Raw genomic sequence first — 25,908 nt, forward strand, 5'->3', positions numbered from 1 at the left:
CTAAATTAAAAAATGCTCACAAAACAATCATAATATCAAGCTCCTTGATCCATTTTGAGTTAACTTTTGTGCATGACAAGAGAAAGGGATTCAGTTTCATTTTGTTGCATATGGATTTCCAGTTTTCCCAGCACCATTTGTTGAAGATGCTATCCTTCCTCCATTGCATGCTTTTAGCCCCTTTATCAAAATTAAGAAAGTTGTAGTTTTGTGGGTTGGATTCTGTGTCCTCTATTCTGTACCATTGGTCCACCCACCTGTTTTGGTACCAGTACCATGCTGTTTTTGTTACTATTGCTCTGTAGTATCGTTTGAAGTCTGGTATCGCTATACCACCTGATTCACACTTCCTGCTTAGCATTGTTTTTGCTATTCTGGGTCTTTTATTTTTCCATATGAATTTCATGATTGCTTTCTCTATTTCTACAAGAAATGGCGTTGGGATTTTGATTGGCATTGCATTAAACCTATAGAGAACTTTTGGTAATATTGCCATTTTGATGATGTTAGTTCTGCCTATCCATGAACAGGGTATATTTTTCCATCTTCTAAGATCTTCTTCAATTTCTCTCTTTAGGGTTCTGTAGTTTTCATTGTATAAGTCTTTCACCTCTTTCATTAGGTTGATTCCCAAGTATTTTATTTTATTTTTTTGAGGATATTGTGAATGGAGTGGTTGTCCTCATTTCCATTTCAGAAGTTTTGTTACTGATATACAGGAATGCCTTTGATTTATGCGTGTTGATTTTATATCCTGCCACATTGCTGAATTATTTATTAGCTCTAATAGTTTCTTTGTAGACCCTTTTGGGTCTGCTAGGTATAGAATCATGTCATCTGCAAATAGTGATAATTTAAGTTCTTCTTTTCCTATTTTTATGCCTTTAATTTCTTTCATCTGTCTAATTGCTCTGGCCAGTGTTTCGAGAACTATGTTGAACAGAAGTGGTGAGAGAGGGCATCCCTGTCTTGTTCCAGATTTTAGAGGGAATGCCTTCAATTTTTCTCCATTCAGAATGATGCTAGCCTGAGGCTTAGCATAGATTGCTTTTACAATGTTGAGGTATGTTCCTGTTATCCCTAGTTTTTTGAAAGTTTTGAACATAAACGGATGCTGTACTTTGTCGAATGCTTTTTCCACATCTATTGAGATGATCATATGGTTCTTACTTTTAAGTCTATTGATGTGGTGAATAACATTTATTGATTTCCGTATATTGAACCAGCCTTGCATCCCAGGGATGAATCCTACTTGATCATGGTGCACAATTTTTTTGATATGTTTTTGTATCCGATTCGCCAGAATTTTATTGAGGATTTTTGCATCTAGGTTCATTAGAGATATTGGTCTGTAGTTTTCTTTCTTTGAAGTGTCTTTGTCTGGTTTAGGAATCAGGGTGATGTTGGCCTCATAGAATGAATTTGGAAGTTCTCCCTCTTTTTCTACTTCCTGAAATAGCTTGAAAAGTATTGGTATTAGTTTCTCTTTAAAGGTTTTGTAAAACTCTGCTGTATACCCATCCGGACCTGGGCTTTTCTTAGTTGGTAGTCTTTTGATGGTTTCTTCTATTTCCTCCATTGATATTGGTCTGTTTAGGTTGTCTATATCCTCCTGACTCAATCTGGGCAGATCATATGACTTAAGAAATTTCTCGATGCCTTAACTATCTTCTATTTTATTGGAGTATAAAGATTCAAAATAATTTCTGATTATCTTCTGAATTTCTGAAGTGTCTGTTGTGATATTGCCTTTTTCATCCCGTTTGCTAGTAATTTGAGTTCTCTCTCTTCTTCTCTTCGTCAGCATGGCTAAAGGTCTGTCAATCTTATTTATTTTTTTAAAGAACAAACTTTTAGTTTTATCAATTTTTTCAATTGTTTCTTTTGTTTCAATTTCATTAATTTCAGCTCTGATTTTAATTATTTCTTGCCTTCTACTTCTTTTGCTGTTGTTTTGCTCTTCTTTTTCTAGGCTTTTGAGATGAAGTATGAGATCATTTACTTGTTGGTTTTTTTCTTTTTTTAAGGAATGAACTCCAAGCAATGAATTTTCCTCTTAGAACTGATTTCAATGTGTCCCATAGATTACGGTATGCTGTGTCTGTGTTTTCATTTATCTCTAAGAATTTTTTAATTTCCTCCTTGATGTCTTCTATAACCCATTGATCATTCAGTAACCTATTGTTAATTCTCCAAGTGATGCATGATTTTTCCTTCCTTCTTTTATCATTGATTTTCAGTTTCATTCCATTATGATCAGATAAGATGCATGGTATTATCTCTATTCCTTTATATTGTCTAAGAGTTGCCCTGTGACATAATATATGATCTATTTTTGAGAAGGATCCATGTGCTGCTGAGAAAAAGGTGTAACTGCTTGATGTTGGGTGGTATATTCTATATATGTCAATTAAGTCTAGGTTATTAATTGTGTTATTGAGTTCTATAGTTTCCTTATTTAACTTTTGTTTGGAAGATTTGTCCAGTGGTGAGAGAGGTGTGTTGAAGTCTCCCATGATTATTGTATGTTGGTCTATTAGACTCTTGAACTTGAGAAGAGTTTGTTTGATGAACATAGCTGCACCATTGTTTGAGGCATATATATTCACAAAAGTTAACTCAAAATGGATCAAGGAGCTTGATATCAAATCAGAGACACGGCATCTGATAGAAGAAAAAGTTGGCTACGACCTGCATACTGTGGGGTTGGGCTCCAAATTCCTCAATAGGACACCCATAGCACAAGAGTTAATATCTAGAATCAACAAATGGGACTTACTCAAACTAAAAAGTTTTTTCTCAGCAAAAGAAACAATAAGAGAGGTAAATAGGGAGCCTACATCCTGGGAACAAATCTTTACTCCTCACACTTCAGATAGAGCCCTAATATCCAGAGTATACAAAGAACTCAAAAAATTAGACAATAAGATAACAAATAACCCAATTAACAAATGGGCCAAGGACCTGAACAGACACTTCTCAGAGGAGGACATACAATCAATCAACAAGTACATGAAAAAATGCTCACCATCTCTAGCAGTCAGAGAAATGCAAATCAAAACCACCCTAAGATACCATCTCACTCCAGTAAGATTGGCAGCCATTATGAAGTCAAACAACAACAAGTGCTGGCGAGAATGTGGGGAAAAGGGTACCCTTGTACATTCTTGGTGGGACTGCAAATTGGTGAAGCCAATTTGGAAAGCAGTATGGAAATTTCTTGGAAATCTGGGAATGGAACCACCATTTGACCCAGCTATTCCCCTTCTGGGTCTATTCCCTAAAGACCTAAAAAGAGCATGCTACAGGGACACTGCTACATTGATGTTCATAGCAGCACAATTCACAATAGTAAGACTGTGGAACCAACCTAGATGCCCTTCAATAGACGAATGGATAAAAAAAATGTGGCATTTATACACAATGGAGTATTACTCTGCATTAAAAAATGACAAAATCATAGAATTTGGAGGGAAATGGATGGCATTAGAGCAGATTATGCTAAGTGAAGCTAGCCAATCTCTAAAAAACAAATGCCAAATGTCTTCTTTGATATAAGGAGAGTAACTAAGAACAGAGTAGGGAAGAAGAGCATGAGAAGAAGACTAACATTAAACAGGGATGAGAGGTGGGAGGGGAAGGGAGAGAGAAGGGAAATAGCATGGAAATGGAAGGAGAGCCTCAGGGTTATACAAAATTACATACAAGAGGAAGTGAGGGGAAAGGGAAAAATACAAGGGGGATAAATGAATTACAGTAGAGGGGGTAGAGAGAGAAGAGGGGAGGGGAGGGAAGGGGGGATAGTAGAGGATAGGAAAGGCAGCAGAATACAACAGACACGAGTATGGCAATATGTAAATCAATGGAAGTGTAACTGATGTGATTCTGCAATCTGTATACGGGGTAAAAGTGGGAGTTCATAACCCACTTGAATCAAAGTGTGAAATATGATATATCAAGAACTATGTAATGTTTTGAACAACCAACAATTTAAAAAATTTAAAAAACAATCATAATAAATTATATGCATCGCATGGGCATGTATTATCCTTAGGTAAGTTCTTGTGTATGTATATATGCTTTAGGATTAGCATTAGGTAGGTTAACATTTCTCCATCAATAAGTACTCCTTGGTCATTTCTGTCTAATGGCTACTTGAAAGTTCTTTACTTGTCATAATTATTTAATCAATTTTCTATGTTTATATAATTATTCTTAATATTTTAAGAAAGCAATAATTAATATTATTTTAATTAAATTATTTTGCTACATTAATCATTGTGTAAGATATATTGCTAACCTGGAAATGGATTATAGAAAGTCATTTTAAGGCTTTCGGTGTGTATTGCCAGACTGCTCCAGAGAAAGCTGCTACCAATCTCTATTCCTACAAGAAATTTGTGGGAAATTCCTCTGTGTGATACTATGAGAAAGAGAGATAAGGCAATATTTTATCATTACTATAAATATAGTTTTGACCTCATGGACTTCAACAATGTCTCAAGGATCCCAAGAATCCCAAGGCACTCTTGGAGGACTTCTGGTTTTACCCACAGTAGAAGAGGTTTAATGAGTTGTTTAAGAATGTGGACTCTGCCTGAATACAAATCCAGTTTCTATAGCTGAGCCTTGTGGCTTTAGAAAAGTTATTTCTACTCTTACAATATTCCTCTATAAAATTGAGCTCATAATTATGCTCAGCCATGGAGCTGTGGTAAGGAATGAAAGAATTGATGTTGTAATATGCTTGACAACATGCCCTGTGCAGAGTTAATTCTTAGTTGTACTTGAGTCTGACTTTGGAATTTGCATTCTTTTCCTTTGGTTCTATTGATGTACCATTTCCCCACAGTTTTGATAATTACAACATTAACATATGTTACTAATACTGGTAGGGCACAGCCTCCTTCATTAGTCTTTATTTCCAAAATATCTTGGCTGGTATATCATATTTATTATTTATATCATTTTACCAAGTTCTAATAACATTGGGAATTGATCAGGATCAAACAAGAATGAAAATTACTTTAAAAAATGAAAATTAGTTAACATCATTACTGAAATTGAGTATTTTCATTTGTTCAAGTAGACACTTTAAAATCTTGGTAACTTTTAAATAATTCAAATACTAGAGTTGCTTGATAATCATAAAAGCATGTTCATCATGAAACATTTTCTATTTTTAAAATGGAGAAATAAAGCTTTAGCTTAGAAAGTTTAATAATGCAAATAAAGCCTCTACTATAACTGGTTTTATAAACATCAAAATTAAAAATCTTCAATACCTTTGTTAGAGCTGGATAGTTAATTACATGGTAAATAACATTTTAATTTGAGTAAATCACTTTTCTTTTAAAAAATCATAAGTAGATAGTTATTATCAAAATTTTCTTAATAGAAACAGATTTTATTTTATACTCTTATTAGAAATTTCATCATGTAATCATTAATGACATTACATGTGAGTTCTGTCTACCTATGGACTTGATCGAAAGACCAGCAAAGAATGATTCATATTGATAGAATGTGTAGTCTAGAGAAGTTGGGACATCGACATAAAAAACAGTGCAGAATCATCTGAATCAAAAAACAAACAAGCAAGCAAAACTAAATCAGAATATCTAAGGGAGAGTTACCTGTAGATTGTAGAAATATTATTTCCAATGATTACTTATATGTAAATATTGCTTATTTTAAGCAAACATTTATTGCCTACTATTTCAGTAATATCATCACTGGCCATTATAACTGATATGGAGTCTCCACATTGAATTCTGAACAGTTTAGTCACTTGCTGGAGATAAATCATACATCTATGAAGCAAGAGCATGATTTGAACCAAATTTGTTTTGACTTCAAAAACCTGTGCCACTCCTCGGACTACACCCAAAGGACTTAAAATCAGCATACTATAGTAATGTAGCTACATCAATGTTTATAGCAGCTCAATTCACAATAGCTAAACTGTGGGACCAACCTAGATGCCCTTCAGTAGGTGAATGGATAAAGAAACTGTGGTAGGTATACACAATGGAATATTCTCAGCATTAAAAGAGAATAAAATTATGGCATTTATAGGTAAATGGATGGAGTTGGAGAATATCATGCTAAGCGAAGTAAGCCAATCCCCACAAAACCAAAGGCTGAATGTTCTCTCTGGTAAGTGGATGTTGATCCATAATGGGGGTGGGTGGAATGGGAAAAATGGAGGAACTTTGATGTGGCAAAGGGGAAGGAAGGATGAGAAGGGGGAATGGGGACAGGAAAGATGGTGGAATAAGGTGGACACCATTACCCTAGATACATGCATGGATGCACTTTTGGTGCAACCCTACATTGTGTACAACCAGAGAAATGAAAAGTTGTTCTGCAATTGTGTACAATGAATCAAAATGCATTCTGCTGTCATATATACCTAATTAAAATAAATAAATTAATTTTAAAAAACTGTGCACATCATAATAATGGTCATTCTTTTTAAAAAAATTTTAATACCTTTATTTTATTTATTTATTTTTATGTGGTGCTGAGAATTGAACCCAGTGCCTTGCACATGCTAGGTGAGTGCTCTACCACTGAGTCACAACCCCAGCCCTCATTCTTTTTCTTGGGGAACTCACAGCATTTTTGATACTGTACAAATCTTCTAAGAATTGGAAAAGGCTATATTCAAAGTGACAGTCATGTGTGACCTCTAAGACAACTTTATCACTGGGGGTATACCCAGTCTTGCAAAGTCTCTGTCAGTACCATCATCTAAGTACACCACCTATTGCTGCAGTCAGTAATGGTGGTCAAAGTTCTTTCCTATTCTTCTCGAAGTCATTCCATTAGTCCCTTGGCTACTCCCCACAAACTGTCCCTTCCCTTTTGTTTTTCTCCAATGTTTACTATTTTTTTTTTGTGTGTGTGTGTGTGTAGTCACTCGTACACAGTATTTCTCATCTACTATGTGCCTCAGTATACAGTTCTTAGTGCTGTTACCTTCTCATGCTCTGCTCTGCTATCCTTTATCGGTCTCATCTCACTAAAGTCACAATTGCTATCCTACGACTGTTCAATAACAGCAGTAAAAATCGTGCCCTAAAAATGCTGTAAAGGCTGAAAGTAAAGGCTTCCTTTTAATTATTCTGTCTAGTGACCTTGGTAAAAATCTTCCCTTCTCTGATTTCAGACCACTGTTTTGAATTCTTGTGGGTACATTTAACTGTTGGCTAAGACTGGATATTGATTATCTTCAGCAATATTGGATCATCTCCCAGTCCTGCAGTCTCCACATGGGCAAGATTGCTTGTGTTGTTAAATTGCATTCCACTTCAGGGAAATTCCTCTTATAAGATATTCAGTGACATTACATAGTTATTTACCAGTAATACTTTCACTCTTCTCTGTCTAGAAAATTTGAATCATATGTTCCACTATTAAATGGTACATCCTTGGGAAAAGGAAATAAAACTACTTTTCAAATTTATTCTCCCAGGAAAGAAAAGAAAACCTAACTTTCATAATTAAAACTAATACAGGTTAAAATCAAATTATTTACAGAGATTTCTAAAATTATTGTTTGACATAATATCTACTTTGATTCATAATATCATCTTTGATTCTATGGATGCTATAAGGCTTTAATTAGAAATTCTGGTATCATACTTTCTGCTAATTTTTAAAATGTCTAAGAATCAAGTCCCATAGCTGTAGGAACAAAATACTGTATCATTAAAAAAAAATCAATCTCAACAAGGAAGATGAACCAACCAGTGTTTCAGAGTAGAAAATACACATTTGACTTTATCAACATAAGATGCACTTACATATTTTGAAAACAGAATATTTTGCATAAGAGGATAAGAAAATAGAGTCCTACAGACTGAATTAATCAGACATCTAAATTTCTTGCCTCTCTGAATTTGAATAAAGCTCAGAGATTAAATTTTTTGAGAAATATAAATGATTATACTCTTTTCTCATCATTACTGGAAGGTGTATTTTGGAAATTAGCAGGATTTTTTTTTACATGTGTTAAAAAATCTTTTCAGAGGTGCAAAATTTAAGACAGCAAATGACAAATACCAAACTGAGTGTTTGTTATGCTGTAATATTTAGTAGGAAGTTATCTTGGCACTCTGACAAATCCTAAAATATTTGCTGCACATCTGAATATTAAAATCTAGGGCTCTTTGAAATTTGCTGAACTGACTCCATCTTGTGACTGCCTACAAAGAGAGATAATATTGAATCCACCACACTTGATCACATAAACTACGGACGAGCAAGTTATTTTCTGGTATAAATCTTAGGTGCAATCAAACAAATACCGATTGATAACAACAAAGTAATATACCATAAGGACAGAGAGAGCCAACTACCCCATTCTAGAAGAAGAAGGGACCACTGACTTCAAATGGGATTCCTTATCAGAACTTTGTCATCCAGATCGATTCTCTCATTCTCACCAGCCAGCTCTGGACCATCCATGATATGGGACTGATTGATTTACTGACTGGCACCTATTTAATCTTTTTGCTAACAGTGAGTTTATATGAGCTTTTTATTTGGTACAGAAAATGACCTAACCTGAATTTTTCTTCAGCATTATCTATGTTTCTCATAGATACTCCTGCCATTCAGCTTTGACCTCTAGCCACAGTCCTCTCTTCTTCAATTTGTAAATCCTGATTCCAACTCCCTAGTGTCCACTCATCTCTCATTGATAAGTTCTTACTCTATCCTTTAGTCCATAGATCTAATCCCTACCATCTCAACTGATTCTAGATCCCTCTAACAACTCTGGGAACTGGGTGCTCTGAGAGGTTTGGTGGTATTCCCAACAATTCTCAGTTTGGGTAGGCCACTTGTTTCTAGGTGCTGGCAAAGCTGGGTACTTGGATCAGAGTTTGTTTCTCTTTTCCTCTGACTCCCTGTGTTTAAAATTAGAAACAATATTGGGAACCTAAAATGAATGAAATAACGAGTAGCATACAAACTGGTAGAGATTTGGGAAAATGGTTCATTTATTTATATACAGCAAAGGCCTACCTCTCCATTATCCCACTCTGCCTTCCTATGGAATATTTCAAAGTAAAGATCCAAAATTATCTTTTTCATCTTCTTCATTATGTTTTCCTACCTCACATTACCATTATCTGCTGGACCAGGTAACTCCAGTAGGAACAAGGCTCCTTTCACTCAGTTCATTCATTTACCTTCGTCTACTTTTTAGCTTGCAAAGTTTTTTGAAATAACTAATCTGTTATTCTTTGTCTTGATGAATTTATGTGGTTTTTCTTTTCCTTTTAATGGGAAAAGAAAGAAGGAAATGCAAGAGGAAAATTCATGTAATCAATCAATTACCATATTGGAGCAGAAACTCCCAAGTTCCATATCTTTCTTTCTTTTCTTTCTTTCTTTCTTTTTTTTTTTTTTTGTATTGGGGAATGAAGCCAGAATGTTCTACTACTGAGCTACATCCCCACTCCTTTCTATTTTTTATTTTGAGACAGGGCCTGTTCAGTTGCTGAGGCTGGCCTTGAACTTACATTCCTCCTGCCTCTTCCTCATAAGTTTCTGGAGTTAGAGGTATACAACTATCATGCTTGGCTCCAATTTCCATTTTTTTTCTGAGAAATACTTACACATGACAGCCTGAAAAAAATCTTTCCTTTTTTACTTTCTATTTAGAAACAATGCTCAAATACTAAAAATCTTCACTTTTGCAGTAATAAAAAATAAAAGAATTCCAAACAGTAATTCATAGATCATGAAACTGTTTTTGAGTATTTGGTACTACAGCAATTAGTTTAATTACAAATATATTTACAATGATAAAAATCAAACAAATAAATTTTGAAATGCATGTTTTTAGTATATACTTTTGTCTGTGCAATATAATTATTTTAAAATAAGCAATATGAGAAATTGTTTTAATTGGCCAAACTCAAAAAATTTTTATGTCATGAATGTTATTGTTTGCATTCAAATCAATATATTATAAATATATTTAATAATAAAAATTGATCTAAATGCATTTCTTCAAATTATTCCATCATGTACTACGTAAAAAATAAGGATTTTAAGGCCTCGTTAAGTAAATTCAATTGTGAAAAGAAATTGTGACTCAAAAAATTATTTATGTATTACTTATTTTTGACTCAAGTTTTATAAAGTACTAAATGAAATGCTCTTCATTCCTTTCAACTACTGGTGAAACTAATAGTTCTATTATTTGTAATTACATTTTATCATTCACATATTTCTTAAAGTACATTTTGAAGGTGCAAGATTTTAAATTTTCTTTCTTTCTTTTTTTTTTTTTTTAAATTAATACGTATTTTCTGCTGGACACAGTGGTGCACATCCCGTAATCCCTGATACTTGGGAGGCAGAAGCAGGAGGATGGCAAGTTCAAGGCCAGCCTTAGCAACTCAGGAAGACTCTGTCTGGAAATAAATTTAAAAAATTAAAAAGGCTTGAGATGTAGTCAGGGGTAGAGCATCTCTGGCTTCAATCTCCAGAATGGAAAGAAAATACACACACAAAACCCCAAGTGTTTTCTGAATAGTAATTATATGCCAGGAACTCCTCTAAGCATTGAGCTATAATAGCAAACAAAGCAGATGAAGTCCTTCATGAAGCTACCATTCTTGGGGTGAGGTGTGAAGATAATGATGAATGATTAGACATAAATAAACAGCAGAGTTGTGACCAAAGCACATCCCAGAAATAAAGACATATGATAGAGAACATCTGACTCATGGAGTGAGGGAGACATTCTTTTTTTGGGTAGGTGACATTTATCCAAATTTTCAGTTTTTTCAAGAGGTGTTGGGATCATTGGAGTCTCATCCTTCCTTTTACATTGCTGAAACACTATGGAGAAAACACAGTAGCTCAACAACTAGAGCACATTGAGAGCCCCCAATGGAGTCTGAACACAGGTAGTAGAAATCTTTTGGCATGTGCAGCTCAGCTCACAGTGACTTCCTATATCATCCCTTCTTCTTTCTTCAGGATTTGGCCCCACAGTCACATTTGTAAACCAAGACATTGAATACCAAGACACTGAGCCCAGTTCCTTAGACAAGACAGTTATTCCCTGAATGTGCTGGCTTAGAAACTGAAGAGGAGAACCAATTTAGACTCATACTTGGACTCACATTGTCAAAGTTAATTTAATAAAAAAGAAAACTGAAGTAGATGTGCAGAGAGAAGCACTGGAAGAGAGGAAATTCTTTCTGGATTTCTAGATTCTCAATTGCTTTCAGGTGTTCAAATTCATCCTTTCTTAGCCACTACAGCTACATTCCAACTCTGAAAACTTATCAGGAAGAAAAAGCTTAAAAAATTAATTCTAGCTTCCACTGGTTTCTATGATTAAAGGTGACTGATATATTAATGACAATGCAGACTTCATCTGAATATCCAGTATCAAATAAGCAACAAATTTTCACATGAACATAAAAGTCATGAGTAAGTCACACCTAACCTATTCATCACTTAAAACTACAGAAATATTTGTAGGACTTACAAAATAGCTCTACTTCATATGATCAATGTTGTATTGTTGGATTTTATTTTATTCCCATAAATAAGCCTAATCTATCTCCAAGACCAACACATCAGTATATATAAATAATTCCTGATGAATCACTAAACTGATCTTTAGTTAAACCATCTTTTAAAGGTGTGCTTTTTGTTTGTTTGGTTTTGTACCGGGGATTGAACCCAGGGGTGCTTAACCACCAAGCTACAACTCCATCCTCTTTTTGTATTTTTTATTTAGGGACAAGTTCTTTCTAGGTTGTTGAGGCTGGTTTTTAATTCATAATCCTCTTGCCTCAACCTCCCAAGCCTGGGATTACAAGCATGCACCACCATGCCTGGCCATATTTTAAAGATTTAATGTATGAATAAGTGAAATTGCTTCCAAATATATAACATTAAAATCTGAAATTTTGCTTATCATCTATAGAGTTTTAAAAATAAAATTGACCATGCTACTCATTTTTTAAGTGTAAATATTGGTGGCATCAAGTACATTCACATTGGTAGTTTGAAACTTAACTCATATCACTACATGCACATAGGCTAGAATTATTATTATTACTATTGTTGAGTATTTTTTAACAAGTAACAATGTTACTCATCTGTAAGAGATAAAATTTTTATTAATGCATCAAACATTGGCTATTTTGTGTATGTTCTTGTGCTGGAAGTTAGAGATATGAAAATAAATAGCACATCCCTAAAAAGGTTTGATACTTGAAGAAATACCTGTACTAAAGTTTAATAAGTGGCAGTTAATAGAAGGTACAATAAGTTAAAATAAGCAAAACCTTCACATTGAAGGAAATGCAGGAGCTAAGTTTTAGGGGATGGATAGGAGTTCATTGAGTGAAAAAGGCTGGGGGAAGATTTCCCAGCTAAAGTACCATCACAGCAAAGGTGTTAACAGTTGATAATAGCAAAGTGCCCTATGGAAAGGCAAGTGGGTGAGCTCTATAGGAAGCATGGTCCTGTTTCCCAAACTTAGTCATCTGTGTCTTAGGTTTCTGATTTTTGCCATACTCTTTTCCATATTTGTATACTATCTATATTTCTTAATATTGTTATTAATTTACTCCATCTATTTCTTTTTTAAAAATATTTTTTGGTTGTAGATGAACACACAATATCTTTGTTTATTAAATTATGTTTTATATGGTGCTGATTGAACCCGTGCCTCACACATGCTAGGCAAGCAGTCTGCCCCATATTCCATCTATTTATCTTAAGATAAATTTATCTTAAAAGTTCTGCTTCACTGCTCCAAATTTAAAAATAACACCTTTTTAAAAAGTTAAAAGTAATAACATTAAAAAAACAAAATTATTAAGTTCTAGCTACATACCATTAGCAATGAAAGAGTCTAAACAGTAACTGATGTGATTCTGCAATCTGTATACGGGGTAAAAATGGGAGTTCATAACCCACTTGAATCAAAGTGTGAAATATGATATGTCAAGAACTATGTAATGTTTTGAACAACCAACAATAAAAAAAATTAAATAAATAAATAAATAAATAAATAAATAAAGGACATTAGTGCTAAGGACCTTTAAAAATGTGCAAAACAGAGACTTTTCTCCTGAATTAATCAGAAAATATGAAGGAATTAAGGGGAATGTTTTCTCACTATGTGATTTTATGTTGTTTAAGATCATATCTCCCAAATCATTGTAAGTACTATCAATGGGAAATTTATCACTTTATCAAACCTCTATTATAGAATTCTGACAGCAGGAATATCAAGTGCATAGGTAAAAATATATAAAACATTTAAGACCTGTGGAGTCCCAACTACCCTGTGCAGCTGCACTCCCAAGACTGAGAGGTACATGAAACTGTGAAATGACTGCAGACACTTCCACAGTTTGCTGCAAGATTTGGCATTTATGTTTTGATCTTATAAAATATTTATTAAAAGTGGAGAAATTATATTATCCCATACTGAGGCCTGGAAGTGAAATATCCCTCTCCCTTGAGCAGTATAAAGGGGAATACCTGTTCTCTGAGGAATACTATGTAAAACTTCTTGGAATTTCCATATATAAGTTACGGACTTCAAGTACAGGAGTTCAAATAATATAAATTCAAGAGATTGACTGACACTTTGGGAGTGTGGGCTATGGCAGGACTCCAGGGGGCCAGGTGGTTCTCCACATACCCAAGGCTACGGGCTCAGGCTGCAGGCCTCAGAGCTTTGGAAGCCTCACCTGTCAAAACACCTCTAGCATGGATCTTGTTATTGATCACTTCTTCCTAACTGAATAGCTCACAAGATACCTTTGTACAAAATTGATTTGTGACCCACCTTTAGCAAGTTAATGGGCCTCATTAACTTCACTCATTTATGTGGTCTGCTTCTGGTTCTAACTCGTCTTGCTATAACACCAGTATTTTCCAGTTGGCTCTTTTCTTCTTTCATTCTTTCTAAAAGACTTACTATAGTTATTTAATCTCTTACAAGCCACCTTATAACTTGAAAAATTGTGTTGCTGTATAAAAATAAATAGATTTCATTCAATTGACAAAATAAGAATCTGTACTGACTTTTGATATAAATGTTTTTCTGTATCTCCATATCTGATCAAACAGTAAATATTGCTAATTCTATTCTCTCAGTGTCTTCCCAACCTATTCTTTTTATCTCATCCCACATTTTCTGCATTTATTATGCATTCAGTTTTCTTAAACAAGTTGCTAAAAGAGTTTTCTACTGGCCAGATGGCCTCTACTTATTCCTGCAAGCTTTTCTTCTCAGAGTTTCCAGAGTGAATTATCTTAAAATAAAACAAACAAAACTAACAACTCATGAATATATTACTGTTCTGCTCAATATTATTGAATGGCTCAAGATTTCAAAGTCAGGTTTAAACTCTATACCTTGTATGTTCATACAAGGCACCCAAGAATTTGTCTTCTACATTTCAACTTTGAAAGTCACCTTCTACATTTCACTGACTCAGTCTTTGAACTTCTCCAGCTTCATTTCTCATAATAAGCCTCTTAAATGCTGTTTTATAGACCCACTGAGCTATTTGTGATTTTTCACCATACCACACATTCTCAACTCCCTTTAGCTAGACTACTCTTCCAAGGTTGTGCAGAGCCTGGGCAAACTGTCCTTGAACTACTAAAGTATCAGAGGGTTTTATTCATAAAGATTGACCAGTCAAACAGCTCTGTGAACAGGGCTATCTATGAAGGTAAGTGTCAAAATGGATGGATGAGCTGTACCTTGTCCAAGATGCTAAGAAGATATGAGAGAGAACAGACGAGTCTCAACATCTCCTTGTCTCCGTCAAGAGAGTTATTGCAAGTTTGTAATAGAATAACCACTTCTATCACCGCTTGCCATTGGATCTTGTAAGTTGTTGGCAGATGGTCTAGTGGTTATCTGAACAACAACATAAATGACTAGAACTGCAGATCAAATGAATATCCTGACTTTCTCAGTCTTAAGAAGGTTTTCTTTTATGTAAAGGAGCAATAAGAAATCTTAATTTCTGAAAGCTTTGCAATTTCTATCTAGAGAAAATTTGTGTAAAAAGAAAAAAAATTAGGTGGTCTGTTCTACCCAAATCTGGGGAGTGCAGCTCAACTGATCTCAAAAGACATAAAGAATATTTATTATGTAAAATAAAGCACAACATGGTTTGGATAAAAGCTATAAAAACTTATTAATTATTAATAACCAATTGCCTCTTTGCTTTCTGGCATAGAAGACCAACTTTAAATTTCCTTGAGAGAATATATAGATTCTTAAACAGTATTATCAGTGGCAAAAAGAAGAGCAGTAATTATTTTGAAACAAGAAACTGTTCCTTCAACAAAGGAGCGGATGTTGGATTTAAGCAAAGGACTCCATTTGAGAAAAGTGTACCCATTAAAAAATCAATACTTCTAGCTCTAGGGGGTGACAGTGAATGTTTTTAGATCCAGCCAAAAAAAATATTAAGGACTCAGGAGCATTTCACTAGGCAAACATTTTAAGCTTAATATTTGTCAGACTTTCAAACTTAAGAAGATGTTAAAAAAAAACCTCTAAATATCGATTGGCAAAGGATTTTCAGAAACAAAATATCATAAAAATGGTAACTATAGAAACAAGCTGCACAAATTCTATGATAGAACTGCCCAAGTCAGAAAGGAGGGTGCATATTGTTTACTAGTGTACTTTTTCTCTTCATACTGGAGACTAAGAAAGGAAATAAAGTATCCTTAATAATACAGGTTGAATGAGTTCTTATCCTGTATTGGTACTGAGGGTTTTTGTCTTTTGGATTTTTTTTTCAGGGTATGGAGTCTCACCATTTTAGAGTGTAATATAAACTACTAAAGGTTTTATCACTCTAGAGGCATATTCTATAATTTGGTTCAAAGTCAGTGATAGTTTAAGCCTTATTAATAAGCTTTCAATGTTTCTATCTGAAACACACAGAAAGCTGAGCCAACTACAAACAGTAACTTTTGTTCTGAAAATTTTGAGTCCCCAGCTGGAATCATTTTGAGCTAAGATAAGGAATGAAATGTCCAATTCTTCTAAACTTCAACCCTAATAGCTCCACTTTAGAGATTCATCAATGAAGAAACATATTTGGAATTAGTGAACTTAACATTCATTTTCCCCTCCACTCACCACAATTCAATTGATCTATCCCTTACAATTCCTTAGGAAGGAACCTTCCACACTCTCTCATCCTGTAAGTTTAAGAGTTATAGAAGATAAATGCCAAACAGCTTGTAAACGTGAACTCTGCATAAAAAGTGGAATCACCATGGCAAGCTAGGGGGAGGGAATTATACGGAGTTCTTCCCAAAGTGTAAGGATTATTTTATTCTGATTGGACAACTGCCTGATTTATTTGTTCATAAAATATAGGAGGGATCGCTAGCAACCATAATGATATCTTTTGCTTGAGAGTTAAAATAAATAAATAAATAAAAACTGTAAGCCACTGATGCTTTCAGTACAGAGAACAATTAGGATGGCAGAGGGAACAAAGAAAGCATCGGTAGGTGTGGCTGCTTCAGTTGCACACAAAAAAACCTCCTTCAGTCTGTACACTTAATATCTGCTGCTAAATTATCCTAAAAGATTCAGAGCTTTCAATACATTTTCTTTTAGAAATTTCAAAATCCTTTCCAAATACTTACAGACATCCAACAAATTTATATCCTTCCAACCATTCTTTCCTTCTTTCAGTACGATTTTTCTTAGAAGCTCATAAATATTAGTGCAAATTCTCACATCTATTTGATTCCTGATTTGGGTCAATCTTTAAAGTCACCTTTGTAATTCTCCTTGACTTTGCTTATCTTTCCTAGGCCTTCTTTCCCTAAATCACTCTTTCTTGGATTGTTTTCCAATAAACTGAGCTCTGTATCATTCTGTTGATATAAAGGGCTGCCTTTGGAAGACAGCAAAATGGCAGTTAAATATTGATTTTTTGATACACTGGAACTTTACTACCAGATATCTCACTAATCTCAGACTTCTGGGACATGATGGATTCCAAACTTGTTGATATTGTTTTTATTAAATTAACTCTGCAAATAGTAACACCCACATGTGCCAAACATTTACACAGGGCCAATGTACAGATGGGACCTCAAGAGTCATCCACTTGAATCCCTCAGTTCTATAGAGGAAGAAATAAACTAAGAGATATTGGGTTACATGCCCAAGAATGAATATTTACTGTGTAGCAATGATAGCCCTTGAACCTGAGTATTATGAATTCTTTTCCAGGAAAGAATACAAAAAATGACTTTCTCAGACCTAAATAACAGCCTACATTTATAACATATTTCCTTTATATGGATTAATCATGCATTTGTTTGAAAGTAATTCTATTCTTATTAAACCTAAAACCAATATTGCAGAGTATAGAGAGAATTAAATATTCGTATTTTTATTGGTGTCTGAAAAAAAAACCAACAGTGTTTTGTATTGAAGTCTAAGAAGGACCTAAAAAAATTGCTCAGTGACTTGTACTGAAGTCTAACAACTTGATTTGAGAAGTAGTCTCATGTTGTACTCAACTTTCTTATAGTTATTCTCAGGTACATCTCATAACTACTCTATGGGGCAGGTGTATATATTATTTCTATGTATTTATGGGGTTTAGAAAAGCTATCTAACTCATCAAAGTTTACACAGCTATTAAAATTGTTTAGTCTCTTAGAGCAGGCAAAAGTTAGATTATTCTGCATAATCATCTCAGTCTTGCCCCAGCCTTTAATTCACTGTAAAGGGGAATTGTTCCAAGGAATCATATTAATTTTTTTGTGGAATATCACTAAGCTGAATTCAGTGACCCTGAATCACATAACCTCAGGGCCTGTGTATGGCTAGACAGAGTAAGTCCTGCAAAATGTTAGCGAGAGCCACCACAGAGACACTGCTTGTGATAACCTACCTCCTGGAAGTATAAATTGCAGAAACCCTACATGGAGGTATGGAGGCAGAAACTACTATGAGATACCATTACTACATTTATTACAGAAAGTTGTTGAATGACTTATTCTCACACAATGAACTATCTTCTTTTTTTAAAAAAAAATTTTTGAAAAAAAAAATACTTTCCTGAAAACTAGGAAAAGAACTTTTTTTTCAAAGGAGTAAGTCTACATTTTCCTCATGGAAAATTTAGATTAGCATTCACCATTTGTGTTTTGACTGCCATGAAGATCAATTTAAGGAATTTGGCAGCACCACAACTAGTATATCAGCAGACTAAACTTTTGCTTAATCTTATTTTTTATTCTATCTTTATATATCCTGGTCTCTCTTGTGTTTCATTTTATATCTCATCCCACTAACCTGAACATGAATATTTGGTGTGCTTATAGTAGAAAACTGGAAGCACAAAGCCCAGATTTGTCTGCAAATGGAATATGTAAAACTAAGCACAGTTTTCAACAATGGGTACTGTGTAAATCTCATTGCTGAGAGGGATCCATTTTCCTCTGAGCCCTAACACATCAAATACCTTTCAAATTTAAGGGAGTCCCTCTAATTCTTAGGTGTTTGTCTTATTCTGTACCTGTTTCCTCAGATGACCCATGGACCATTTAAAACAGAAAGGAAGACTTCTTTCAGTATTCCTAAGAGAGTTTCAGAAGAACCCGAAGAAGTAAAAATATAGCAAATAAAGTCAAGAAAACTGGTCCTTTTTATTCTTCCCAACCCCATAATCTCACTAGTCCTATTTTGGATACAGTTCAGAGAGCCTCCAAGGGGACTATATAAGATTAAGTAAAGTGACAGTTGAAGAGGTTGTTTTTTTTTTTTTCCACACACCATATTAGTCATTGTAGAAAGAGTGAAACAAACAAAAAATAATAATTAAACATAAAAAGTATACCTTTATATTTGCCTTAGAATAATATGAAAAGCAAATTTCCAACATGTCTTTCCATTTAGAATACCAAATTACATTTGTTAATAAAAATAATAAGGAACATTCCACTTAACTCATTGTAACTGTGCTTGGAGTAATGGTCTATGTAGTTCCATCAGTGTACTCCAAAAATTTCTAGAAGTATTTATCTTTTGAAGCTAATAATTTGTGATAAAAATATGAAACCAAAAAACCTATAAATAAATTGAATAATATGATAAAATAGCTCAAAATATGTTTGTATAAATAGGACTACAAAAAGCCTCATGTTCTTCTCAAACACAGAGGACCTTTTGATAAAAATTAGCATATAGTAGGATGCAAAATAAGTTGTGACAAAATCCAAAGAAATCTTCCAAAAAATTCAAAAGCATACTGGCCTCTGGTCAAATACAACCACTACCCATTTTTATAAAAAAAGCTTTATTAGAACAAAGCTACTAGCATTAATTTAAATACTGTATATGGTTGCTTTTGTATTAAAAATGGCAGGATTGAGGAGTTTACAGAGACCATATGGCTCACAAAGCCCAAAATGGTTTACTATCTGGCCATTTACCAAAGTCAAAATCCCATTTGAAAGTTCTAATTATAAAATTGTAGGTTAGAGAAAAGATAATAAAACTGAGCTTGAAAAAGAAATTATAATGGAGAAGGAAAATATTTAAAATTGAACACTAATGAAATCATGATATATATCAATGGATATATACTGAGATGCAGCTAAATATTTCTCAGAGGGAATAGTACTAAATAATTCATTACAAATAATGGGTAAAGAAGGAAAGAAAAGAAAGAAGAGAGAGAGAGGGTGGGAGGAAGCCAGGAAGGAAGGAAATACAAAAAGACTTGTTAGATAAAATCGAGTACCTAATAAAAATGGGCAACATAAAGATATTTTATTTACTACTAGTATTTGCCACATCAGGAAATATTAAACAGAATTTGTTATACAGAAATATAGAGATAGACACAGAAATTAAGAGCCTTTGAATAACAAAAATTAATATACAGAAATAATTTAAAATGCTCTAAACAAACAAGAAACAATGCTTTAAATTTATAACATGGGTAACACAGGCAAAATGAAAAATATGAGAAAATGCACATAAGATGGAAGAATTGAAAGTGTATTGTTACATCTTCCTAAGGATACCTGAAGAGGTATTATAATATTTAAAACCGTGTTTTGATAAATTAACAATGTATGCTATAAACATTTGGGCAAAAACAAAGAAATTTTCAAAAATGATAAAATTTATTGCAGTTCCAACACAAAAGTGATGTTATGAATAAAGGAACAAAAAAGAGCACTGGAAATTTAAAATATGGCAACCAATATTTAAAAACTTCCATGGGATGCCAAAGATACTTTCAAATAAACAAAATTGAAAAAAAAAATGTACATTTCTTGAACCATTTATTTGAATGCCAATGAAGGATGTGATCCAGACAAATAAGGCAATAAACCAAGAAAAAGAAAGACATGGATTCCAGGAAACAGTATTCCAGTACATAAATGCAGAAAGGTAAGTCCTCAAAGGAGCAGCTATGCAGTGGACCTACAGAGAAACCTGTCCAGAGCAGAAGATAAATGTTAGGCTTTTGAAAATATTCTCAAGAAAGAAGAACAAGGAGAAGGAGGAGGGGAAGGGGGAGGGGAGAAGGAGAAGAGGGAGGAGGAGGAGGAGGAGAGGGAGGAGAAGGAAGAAGAAGAAGGAGGAGGAAGAGGAGGAGGAGGAGGAGAAAATTATTATTATTGTTATTATTATTATACATGAGTTATCTATGATTAGTTGTCTAAGTATTTGGAAAAATATATGAACTTGTTGGTATTCTTAGGAAGAATTAGCAATAAATACATAAAGATAAATAAATGAAAAAGCAAGGGAATTATTAATGTGCAGTATATAAAAGTTAACAAAGGTTAGTCATGATAGGTTACTTGGCTCTACAATGAATTAAACCCACACTGGCATAATGTGGTAAGCGCCTAGAGTGGATAACCAAATGTTGCACTGTAACTATTTTTAGAAGAATGGTGGAGAGGAAGAATCAATGAGGGACAGGAGAACTAATACAAAACAAAATGATTAACATATTCAAAAGACTAAGTCAAGTAATAGCAACATAAGGTTATTATTTGCAGGTATCTTTTCTGATATTTGTAAATATCCTAGGGATGACAAATGGATAAAATTATTGTTTTGTTTTAATCTGACTTAAAAAAATCTTGATGAAAATCTACTTTATTTAAAAATGCAGACTAAATAAACATTCTTTTTGCAAGTGACCTCAAATTCTTATGGGAATCACAAGTGTGGGAATTATAAATAAATAAATAAATAAGGAGCACCATGCATCCAATTAAACACCATTGGTTATCGATTTACTAGATAATGGTCTTTGAGCCAACAATTATGAAAACGCACATCTATAATGCTTCTTCAGAGTGATCTAAAAAGGCTACTGTTAATCTGATGCAGAGTTTCATGAGAAATGCCATCCGTACTGTAAATGTTTTCAAACCTGCTTCTGCTATATCTTTCTATATCTTGTGAAATAGTTTTAGTTATCCTTATGAGAGCTGGGTGTTTTGTTTGTTCTCTTTTTAATCAAACAAATGTAGGCATTCCCCTTCATACTGTTGGCATGGACAATTTCTACGAAATGCAACATTGACTGAGTGTACAGCTCATTCTCTCTTGTATTCATCTTCTGCTTCAGCTTTGCAAGAAGTGAAGCTAATTGTGGCAACTGCTCCCCTGCAGTGCTGCTGATTAGCTGGTGTACAATGAGTGCTGATATTGCTGCTGCTTGTCCCCTCCTGGCCCCACTGCCCCCACAATACTTTGTGCTCTGAGTTTGGCTGGAGTATTAGAAAAAGCCTCATTTCTGGAGATTTTATGGCACCACGCTGACATGTAGAGCCTTGATGACCCTAATTAAGCACAAAAGCCAAAGTCAAAAAGTGGTGTGCTTTAAAGGTTTGAAGAAGTCAATAGGTCCTCTCTGTCAAACTCATGATTACCCTTGGAGGATTTCTGATCTTGAAATCCAGCAGGTAACAATACTTGACTCATGCAAACTGTGCTTCATTCCTCTTTCTGTGATTGCTGGCTACCGTGTCTCTACTGTCTATCCCTCCCTCTTTAGCTCTGGGCCACTTTATTCAGTGTCTGTCACCCAAGATGCCCAAGAAAGTCAACACTCTCTGCCTCATTTGCTCCCATCTTAATAAATGTTCCATAATCTATGTGATGCCATGCTAGTTCTTGAGTGTCTCCTAGTAATTTACTACTCTTATTAACAGAATTATCCATGAAAATTTTAAAAAATGCAGATGCTAAGTTCACACCCATTGAATCAGATTCTCCAGGGATGAGTTTTAGCATCTGTAATTTCTAGAAGTGGCACACTCCTATACCAGGGAACTAAGTTTGAGAAACACTGCATTTCTGTGATCTCTTCTCTCATTCTGGCAATCACTGTCCACCTAAAGTGCCTCTTAATTCCTTGCCCAGATCATTGCTGTAATTTCCTGTTTAAATCCCTTTAATATTTTTTTCTCCATCTCATTTAACAAATATAGGTTGGTGCTCTTATCAGGCAGTGAGTTTTCCTCTACCATATTGCTGAAATCATTCTTCTGAAATACAATCCTTATCATGACATCCTGGAATTTAAAATCCTGTAAGTTCTTTCTTCTCTCTCAACATAAATTACAAAGTCATTACGGGAGCATTGATCTTGCCCCACTTCTCCTAACTCATTATCCATTCAATGCCTTAGTTGTGTATTTATTGCCTTCTAAAAAACTAGAACATCTAATGATATCCCATATTAGAGTCTATGAGCTTATTCATGGAATCATTTAGATCTTATTTCAAAATGCCACTCTGGGGCTTACTACCTATGAGTCTACAGCAATTTGTTTAATTTTTTAAGCTTCAATTTTTTTTTCGGTAAAAGTTATAATGATTACTTGTTAAGAATATTAGGCTAAGTAAACTCAATCACTTGTAAAGTAAGTAATACAAAATAGGTACTCTATAAGTGAGAAGTTTCCCTTTACCACTCTTCACAGGAATTTTGATCTTCCATCCATTGCATGGATCGCCAAATGATGGTCCACGGAACAAACTTGGCCACGACTTGTTTTGGAGAAGAAACCAAAGGCTGATATTGTGGAAATTATGTAACATTTAAATCTCATTGTCCAAAAATAAAGTTTTACTGGAACATAGTAATAATGCCCATTTGCTTATATATTGTCTATGACTGTTTTAGCCAAATAGCAGACTGGAGTCATTATGAAAGAAACTGTAATGACCCACAAAACCAAAAATATTTACTATCTGGGCCTTTTCAAAGTTTCTGATTTCTACTCTGTGTTACCGTAGCAGCTGGATCCCCCTGTTTTGCTGTTGCCTTACTTATCTCCCTACAACCAGTGAACTCTATAAGTCAAAGACCATATTTGATCCTCACTCCAACATTTAGTACACGCCTGACAGATAGTAAGTGCTCAGTCAGCTTTTTCTGAGTGAATCGAAGAATTATTTTGACTAAATTACTTTTTTTTTCTTATCAAATATGGCAACAATATATGACTAAATATTCTGTAAGAATTCAATTATAACGATATGCCTTAATTTCATTTAGGTACTACCAAGATGGCACCCAAGTTTAAAATGGAACCTATTACCTCATAAGGAAAACCCCAATGGAGTAACACCTTCACTTTATATATAATAAACCAGAGGTACAAAGAGTTAAAGTAACTTGACCAAGGTCCCAGAATTAGAAAGTAATAAACCCAGGCAGTCTTATTTAGAGCACTTTCCTAAATACAATGTTATACTCATATCCTAAAATGGAAAAGAAGAGAGGGCTATCAGATGAATATGGTTTCTACTGAATGTATATAGCTTTCATACCCTCATGAAGTCAAAAAATCATAATTCAAATCCTGGTAAGGCAGGGACTATCTTAATGTTGAAATCATTTGTTTGTATGTTGATAAAAAATGAATAATATCTTCCAACATAGACAAATTGAGATTTTTATTCTGATTTTAACTCACTCACTGAGGATATATTTCAATTCTTTAAGTTTACTGGAAAATTTTACTGTAATGTTTTGATTAAAATTTAAACTCTCTTAACTTAATTCTTATAGCCTTCATTGTATTATTACTACATTTTAGGGAATAAATAAGTCTGTCTACACTAAAGTAATGAATATACTATTATCAACTTTTTAAAACTAATGAGAATATTTTTTAAAATTGTAGTGATGAACAAGAATTTGTAGCAATAAAAAAGTTGCCCAGGAAAGTTGTATTGTTCTAGATATTAAGCAGAATTATTAAATTAAAAAATAAGTGTTATTTTCCACTAGAAATAATTTGATCTTAAGATGTATATAAAATACAATGATTTATAAATGCTTCAACAGGTATCCAAATAACCTGTCTCATACAAGCTGGATGAAAAAATAGTATGCTTAGTCCTTTAGTCCTGTCTCTTGGCCACCCTCAATTATGTGCCAGACAAAATATAATCTCTGAGACAAATCGACTGAATGTAGTAGAGGAATTCTCATTCCCTCCTGGGAGAATGAGAGGCAAAAACTAAATTAAAAGGAGAAGAAGAGATATTTTCTTTTTGAAAAACTTTATTTAGAATGTCCTCTTTACTTTTTTCAGATCCATGCTTAGAGGTTGAACCACCCTCCTTTTAAATAAAAATTATCAAAAAGAAACAGTACATTTTAGCTCTTATCAGAAAACAATGGGCACGTCTAAGTACATTCTCCTGTCACCTGTGAATGAAGACCTATTTCTTTTTTTCTGATGCCTCTTTTTGGTTTATTTCTTTTTGCATATTGCACTGAATAAGCAGTTCAATGTTGAATAGCAGTGATGAGAAGACAGTTTTGCTTTGTTCCCAATATTAGTGGGATGCCATTCCATCTTTCACTGTGTGAAATATGATGTTAAGAATAGGCTTTTGGTAGAAAATAATTGAGAGTTTAAAACAATGATAGTAATAATATATTGAGGGATTTAATATGACAAATTTAGCACAAAGGTTTATAAGAGAAAACAGAAGTACATACTTATAAAAGTTTTGTATTACATATGAAATAACATTATGATTTTAGGTAGACTGTGAGAAGTAAAAGATGCACATTATAAAACTTATAGGAAAGAGGAAAATTTTTCTTATCTAAATATAGACTTAAAATCTAAAATCTCATAGCAAGATAGTTTATGTAAACCCTACCATAACAATAAATACATTTAAGAAAAACAACTGCCTAATCAGTCAAGATAAAGACAGATTATCAGACTAGATTATTTTTAAAAATTGCACGAATGCTTAAAGCAACCCATTAAAATATGAAAACACAGATAAAATATGAATGAAAATGATATTCATGCAAAACTAAGCATATAAATAATTTGACAAGATAAACTTGTATTACTAGGGGAAAAAAGGGAACATATGTACTGATAACAGGATTGATTTTCAAAAAATATATATGATATTAAGTGTTTTAATACCTAATTACAGAGCTTCACAACAATGAAACAAAGATTGATGGAACTAAAGGGAGGAGGAATAACCAAATCAACAATTGTAGCTTGAGTGCTTTGACACAAGACCTACCTGAAATATAAGATGGATGATAGATGTGAATAATGATGATAGAAAAATCATGAAATGATGGATATGTAAATGTCTACAAGTCTGAAATAAACAAACACCTAAATGTAAAGGAACAAGGGATCAAATGGTGTGTTGATCAGCTTTTTCATAACTGTGGTCAAAATATCTGACCAAAAACAACTCAAGAGGCAGAAAAGCTTATTTTGGTTCATGATTTCAGAGGATTAGTCCATGGTTGGCTGACTCCATTGCTCTGGACCTAAGGTGAGAGAGAACATCATGGTGGA

At 33.8% G+C, this 25,908-nt stretch overlaps 1 protein-coding gene across 2 annotated transcripts in view; it reads left to right on the forward strand.

Annotated features, from left to right (window-relative positions):
- The window catches only part of LOC120890843 (uncharacterized), a 435,648-nt gene extending 412,451 nt beyond the window's left edge, over positions 1 to 23,197 (forward strand). For both annotated transcript variants that reach the window (XM_078026799.1, XM_078026800.1), the window contains 3 exons: positions 6,079 to 6,159; positions 22,537 to 22,637; positions 23,032 to 23,197. The gene's annotated coding sequence lies outside the window, so the exon portion shown is untranslated. The remainder of the gene's footprint in view (positions 1 to 6,078; positions 6,160 to 22,536; positions 22,638 to 23,031) is intronic.
- The last annotated feature ends 2,711 nt before the right edge of the window (positions 23,198 to 25,908 follow it).

The sequence above is a fragment of the Ictidomys tridecemlineatus genome, chromosome 11 (assembly GCF_052094955.1).
Source record: "Ictidomys tridecemlineatus isolate mIctTri1 chromosome 11, mIctTri1.hap1, whole genome shotgun sequence".
Lineage (NCBI taxonomy): Eukaryota > Metazoa > Chordata > Mammalia > Rodentia > Sciuridae > Ictidomys > Ictidomys tridecemlineatus.